Source organism: Malania oleifera, chromosome 3 (genome assembly GCF_029873635.1).
Source record: "Malania oleifera isolate guangnan ecotype guangnan chromosome 3, ASM2987363v1, whole genome shotgun sequence".
Classification (NCBI taxonomy): Eukaryota; Viridiplantae; Streptophyta; class Magnoliopsida; order Santalales; family Ximeniaceae; genus Malania; species Malania oleifera.
In genome coordinates this window covers 54,783,788-54,791,316 of record NC_080419.1, presented here as the reverse complement: position 1 = coordinate 54,791,316, position 7,529 = coordinate 54,783,788, and positions in this window count along the sequence as shown.

Here is a 7,529-nt window from a genome sequence, read left to right as displayed (position 1 = left end):
TATAATTGAATTTATTGAGATAATAATTTGAATTAATTTCAAGCCCCCTACGATTATTTTGTTAAATATAGAAATAGGTATTAAGTGGTAAAATAAACTTAAATAATTTTGAATTACCCAATTCACTGCCCTTTTGGGATAACACCGAAATTCACAGCCACACATTCTTCCTTAAGAAATCTGGTTAGTCACTATGCATTTTTATCTCAGGAAGAACCTAAAAATATTAATGAAGCCATAGAGGATGAATCATGGGTGCTATCTATGTAGGAAGAGTTAAATCAATTTGAAAGAAATAAAGTCTGGATCCTAGTTCCTAGACCTAATGATCACACTATTATTGGAACCAAATGAGTTTATAGAAAAAAAAAAAAAAAAGATGAAAATGGAATAGTGACAAGAAACAAAGCTAGGTTAGTAGCCCACGGGTATAATCAGGAGGAAGGGATAGACTTTGAGAAAACATATGCTTCTGTGGTTAGGATGGAAGCCATTCACATGTTACTTGCATATGCCGCTTTTGAGGATTTTAAACTATATCAAATGGATGTTAAAAGCACCTTTTAAAATGACTATATAAATGAGGAGGTCTATGTAGAACAACCACTAGGATTTGAAAACCATAAATATCCTAATCATGTATATTGATTGTCTAAAGCCTTGTATGAATTAAAACAAGCTCCTAGAGCTTGGTATGAGAGGCTTAGTGGTTTTCTTTTAAAAAATGGATTTACCAAAAGTAAGATTGACACTACACTTTTCATTCAATCTAAAAATGATCACATGCTCCTTGTGCAAATATATATTGTTGATATAATATTTGGAGCTACAAATGATGAATTGTGCAATGAGTTTGCCAAATGCATGCAAAAAGAATTTGAAATAAGCATGATGGGTAAACTAAGTTTCTTCCTATGACTTCAGATTAAACAAGCCAAACATGGGACTTTCATATGCCAATCAAAATATGTTAGAGACTTACTCAAGAAATTTAGTATGAAAGATGGTAAAATTCTAGGAACTCCTATGAGCTATTCCACTAAACTTGACAAAGATGAGCAAGGTATTCCTGTTGATGTCAAACTTTATCGTGACATGATTGGTAGTATCTTGTATCTTACAGCTAACAGGCCTGATATTATGTTTAGTGTTTGTATGTGTGCTAGATTGCAGGCTACACCTAACGAGCCTCACTTGTTAGCAGTTAAGAGGATAATTAGGTAACTTGTTGGGACTATTGAATTAGGATTATGGTACCCTAAGCATACTTCATTTGAGATTGTTAGTTACACGGATGTTGACTTTGCTGATAATAAAGTAGATCAAAAAAGCACTAGCGGCACTTGTCATTACTTAGGACAATCTCTAGTTTCTTGGTTCTCTAAGAAACAAAACTTAGTTGCCTTATCCACAGCCAAAGCTAAATATATTGTAGCTTAAAGTTGTTGTGCTCAAATGCTTTATATGAAGTAACAACTCATGGATTTTGCTTTGCACTATGACACGGTTCCAATCAAATGTGATAACACTACTGCAATCAATATCTCAAAAAATACTATCTCACATTCGCGAACCAAAAACATTGAAATTAGACTTCATTTTATTCGTGATTATCTGCAAAAGGGGGATGTGACACTTGATTTCATGTGCACTAATGAACAATGGGCTGACATATTCACAAAACCTCTTTAGTAGGATAGATTTATACAGATTAGACATGAATTAGGTCTAATCCACAGTAAATATGTCACCTAGAAGTATGATTGAGTGCATAAACTAAAGGGGAGCCACTTAGCTTAGAAAACTTCAGCTCTAAAAATTTAAACATTCTCTCACATCAATTTTTATATACTTCATACTTTTTGAGATCACTTGTGTTATCCATTTTACAATACATGATTATACTATCTTTTGGATATTGGAAGTAATGTATTTATTGTATAAACATCTTTGATCCCTACTGGAGTGCTTGAGCTTATTGATGTGAAATATTGTAAACTATTTATTGAATTCAATGAGGTCTTTGATTTACAGATTTTTTTTTTGGGAAATTATCTACTTTCAAATGGCATGCGGCCAAAATTTCTAAAAATATTCCCAAAACTATATCTTGTAGTTGAATGACCATTATCCACTGCACACTTATAAGCCTTTGTCTAAGGTCATTTTCACATGATTATATCTTTTCTACCTCAACCCTTTTGCTGATGCCAAAAGGGGGAGAAGTATGCAAAACTAGGTAAATCAAATAAATCAAATTGGGTTGTGCTATAACTATCAAAAATTTAAAATTGCATAATGAATTTTTTGGGTGTCTTTCTTCCATATATGCTTGAGATTTATTATAAATTTTTATTATGCATATTATCAGGGGGAGCCTATTAGGCTTTTCCCACTTTTGCTTATTGTATTTGTCATCATCAAAAAGGGGGAGAATGTTGACTCTGAGTCCTTCCTGTTTTGATCATGACAAATCCAATGGTTCTTACCTATGCATTGAGTTCATTGAACAAGATCATTCGTTGCAAGCACTAAGGGTAGGAGCACAAGGAAGTCATAAGGAACGCAAAGACCACATCAACTATGGCATTTGAAGAGCAAAGAGGCCAAAGAACCAAAAAGAAATGAAGACCATTTATTTATTGTAAATTACATTTTTATTTTAAGTCAATAATATTAATATGGTTTGTAATAATTGATTCATTGCATGCATGATAGGTAAAATAAGCTCAATGGCCATAAATTGACCTTAGGACCCCATGCACATAAATGAAAAATCCCTTAAGATAAAAATGTCACATTTATACAAATAGGGATAAAATTTAAGGTCAAAATTATGCTTGTAAATAGCCCTAGTCGACTGAACCACACTAGTAATAACCAGCTTGGTTGACCGAACACTTTGATAGCTGAAAAGTTAAAGTGTTGACTTAGCCTCGCTCGACCAAAACCCTAGGCAGTCTAAAAGCCTTGGTCAACCGAACCTGTCAGAGGTCAACATGTTGACTTCACGCAGTCGACCATTCTGAAATGAATGTATTGTCCTCGGTCGAGTGAATTGAAACGTGTCTGACCCCAAACTTTTTGGTTGACCAAATGTGTAGTTCATTTTGGCCATGGTCGACCGAACCTAGATAAGCGGTCAATCGAACCTTAGTCATGGTCGACCAAACCTACAAAGGGTTCAAAATCATCTTGAGACCGTCGACCATGTCCATAGTTCAAAATTGCCACAGTCGACCGAACTTACCAATATGGTCGATTGAACCTTGAAAATGGTTGACCGAACCTCTCGGGTCTATGAAATTTTTATCAAGGTTAAACTGGGTTATTTTTCATTAAACATAATTAAACATTTTCAGAAATATTCATTGAGTCCCAAATGGTTATAATTTTTGGAGTGTCTATATATACTCCTTCATTTGTCTTAATTAGCATTAGTTTACAAAACATCATTAGCAAAAATCCTCTGAATTTTTGAATACTCATTTTTCTTATACAAGCTTACAAATCCCATCCTTACTCATCCTTCTTGTTAAAATACTTTGGTAAGAGTGTTTTAAAGGTCTTCAATATAAGCTTACACTCTCATATTCTTTGTTTGTTGTTAATTTTTATTGAGAGTAAGTTTGAGTTTTCTCTTGTCATTTAATTCATAAGTCTTCTTTGGGAAAACTCTCTAGGGCTTGTGAGTCTTGTATTCTTGTTGCAAGATTCAAGAGCTTCTCTTGTGCTTTTAGAAAAACGTTTTTGACAAGCTAGAAATCCAAATATCTTTTGTACTTAATACTTGATAAATTATTTTTGAGATATTTGTTTGTGCTCTTAAAATCTTTGAAACCATATTTGTGATTGATATATATGTATGTTTGTGTGTGAATATATATATATATACACACACATACATACATACATACATACATACATACATTCATATATATAATGTTTCTAAGAATCTATCATAACACACTCTCACATATTACTTGCTATATTTGCATTATCTTGAGAGTAGTTACATTAATCTTCATTGAGCTTATAAATCCTATCATATTGAAGTGCATTGATTGTATTGGTACATATCTACTTATGGAGCAGCACGTATATTGTACACAAAAATTTATATTTCATTATCAATTGTATTCTAGGCATGGCCTCAGGGGGTGTTGATCTAACCCGTAAGGATTGGTTGTAAAGGTTGGGGTCAGCCCTATTAATCTGACCTGGGGTTTCCCTTGCCTAGTAAGGAAAGGGTGTTGTATCCGGTGTTGCTCCACTCGCAAGTGAGTTTTAGTGGAATCCTCAGGCTTTCGAGCTGAAGGCGGGGACGTAGGCACACTTGTCGAACCTTGATAACACATCTAGTGTCATCTTTACTTTATTTGCTTTTCTATATGGTGCTCGCTTATTTAAAATTTATTTGAAGTAAATTAATTGTAGTTGCATCTATCTTTTTATGTTTTAAATGCTATAGACTGACTCTAGGTTTGTGAAATACTGTTGCTGGTTAATTGTCTTAGAAAGAAATTTTTTAAAATATCCAATTCACTCGACCTTTTGGGATTACACTAAATTCAACAAGTTGATTATGGCATAGAAGACTAGAACATGCTAGTATGGACTTACTATCCAAATTAGCTAAAAAGAACTTAGTTGGAGGACTACCAAGCACTAAGTTTGTAAAAGATAAAATAGGTAATGCTTGTCAACTAGGAAAGCAAACTAAGTCTAACTTTAAGAAGAAGAAACATATTTACACTAGCAGACCCTTAGAGCTTATTCACTTAGATTTATTTGGCCCTACTAAAACACAAAGTTTATGAGGAAAGCAATATGCTTTCATCATCATTGATGACTACTCTAGGTTTACTTGGATACTCTTCTTAGCTTCAAAAGATGAAGCTGGCAATATGTTGATGAACTTATGTAAAAGACTTCAAAATGAAAAGGGATATGGTTTTTTAAATATTATACTACAAAAAAACTGATTTTTAGTGACAAAAGTAATAGTGACGAATTCAATTTCATCACTAAAAGTTGGTATTAGTGACGGTTTTTAAGAATCGTCACTAAAAGTCTTAGCATTAGTGACGGTTTTAGCAGCCGTCACTAATACGACACTATTAGTGACAGTTTAAAAATCGTCACCAATACTTTCGTCACTAAAATAGCGCAGTAAACAATTTTAGCGCGAAAATTTTTCAGGAAAATATTAGTGACGATTTTATGGTATTAGTGATGGTTTTGAAACCGTCACTACTAGTTTTTTTTATTTAAAAAATATTAAAAAAGAAATGGTTAAGGGTATTAGGGACGGTTTGGGAGAACCGTCACTAATAAAGGGGTATTAGTGACGGTTCTGAAACCATCGCTACTAGTGTTTTCATTTAAAAAATTTTAAAAAGGAATAGTTAAGGGTATTAGTGACGGTTGAGGAGAACCGTCACTAATAAAGTGGTATTAGTAACGGTTCTGAAACCGTCGCTACTAGTGTTTTTATTTTAAAAAATTAAAAAAAAATAGTTAAGGATATTAGTGACGGTTTGGGAGAACCATCACTAATAAAGAGGTATTAGTGACGGTTCTTCAACCGTCGCTACGAGTGTTTTTATTTAAAAAAATTTTAAAAAAGAAATAGTTAAGGGTATTAGTGCGGTTTGGGAGAACCGTTACTAATAAAGTGGTATTAGTGACAGTTCTGAAACCATCACTACTAGTGTTTTTATTTTAAAAAATTTTAAAAAAGAAATAGTTAAGGGTATTAGTGACGGTTTGGGAGAACCGTCACTAATAAAGTGGTAGTAATGACGGTTCTGAAACCATCACTACTAGTGTTTTTATTTAAAAAAAAATTTAAAAAGAAATAGTTAAGGGTATTAGTGATGGTTTGGGAGAACCATCACTAATAAGGGGGTATTAGTGACGGTTCTGAAACCGTCGCTACTAGTGTTTTTATTTAAAAAAATTTTAAAAAAGAAATAGTTAAGGGTATTAGTGACAGTTCTGAAACTGTCGCTACTAATATTTTTATTTAAAAAAATTTTAAAAAAGAAATAGTTAAGGGTATTAGTGACGGTTTGGGAGAACCATCACTAATAAGGGGGTATTAGTGACAGTTATGAAACCGTCACTACTAGTGTCTTCATTTAAAAAATTTTAAAAAAGAAATAGTTAAGGGTATTAGTGAAGGTTCTAAAACCGTCGCTACTAGTATTTTTATTTAAAAAATTTTTAAAAAGAAATAGTTAAGGGTATTAGTGAAGGTTTGGGAGAACCGTCACTAATAAGGAGGTATTAGTGACGGTTCTGAAACCATCACTACTAGTGTTTTCATTTAAAAAAAATTTTAAAAGAAATTATTAAGGGTATTAATGACGGTTTGAGAGAACCGTCACTAATAAGGCGGTATTAGTGACGGTTTTGGAACCGTCACTGATGATCAAAATATGAAATCCTCGCCTTTTTACCTGCATAATTTCCCCCACTTTCCCAAATTTATTCTTTCTCCTCCCGCCTCCTTCTCCCTCCTGTCGTCTCTTCTTTCCCCAAATTCAGATTTTCATTTCCCCAAAATCTGATGATCAATGTTGTGCTTAAGCATGTAAAAGGCGGAGATGGCCATGATGGAGGCACCGATCAAGGCGGCCATGGCCAGATGTAGCAACGACACCAGTGACTCGCAAAGCTGATGATCAATGTTGTGAGTTTTTTCCCATTTTATTATTAAAAATAAATAAAATATCAAAAAATACTTTGACTGGGAAAAATTTTCCCAAAGTAATGCTCACGTAATCTTGCAGCTTGATGCTGCGAGATTTAAAGTGATGGGCCGCTGGAAAGACAACGTGTGGCAAGGAGAGAACCAAATCTCGCAGCTTGGAGCTGCGAGATTTAAAGGGAATAGCCAATGGGAAGTTGACACGTGGCGCATAAGGGGAGAAAATCTCGCAGCTCCAAGCTGCGAGATTTAAACAGAGAAGCCTCCTGCTGATTGAGTTGCAGGGAACTTAACTGGATGCTGCCGGAGGTGGGAGAAGGCTAGAATGCGATGGCGACGGAAAAGGATACGAGCAGCGTGGGCAGCGACGCCGGCAAGGATGGTAAGCGACGACGGCGGCAAGGGGTGTTGGCGACGGTGGCGGCGAGGACTGGTTCTGCTTTAAGAGGTGTTGCAGGGTAAGGACGGGGAGGTTGCCTGAGGTGGTGATGCGTGGTGGTTGTGTCGGTTTTCTGGTGCGATCCGGAGCTGATAACGACGACGATGATGGTGACGATGGTTGCCGAAGTTGTTTGCAGTTGTGTGGTGTCGTGGCCGGATCTGCTGGTTCGTCGGGTGAGGTGGTTAGGTTGCCGCAAGGAAGGCTGGGCGAGTGGAGCAGGGGGTTGTTGTAGTGCTGGTGATCGCGGCTGCGGAGCAGAGAGCGGCAGCAGCGGTTATTGTTGCTGCGAGTTGCCGAGAGGAGTGGGTTGTCGTCGGAGTTGCAGAGGCTTGAACTGACGGCGTTGGTGACGGTGAGGCTCGACTCCTTTAA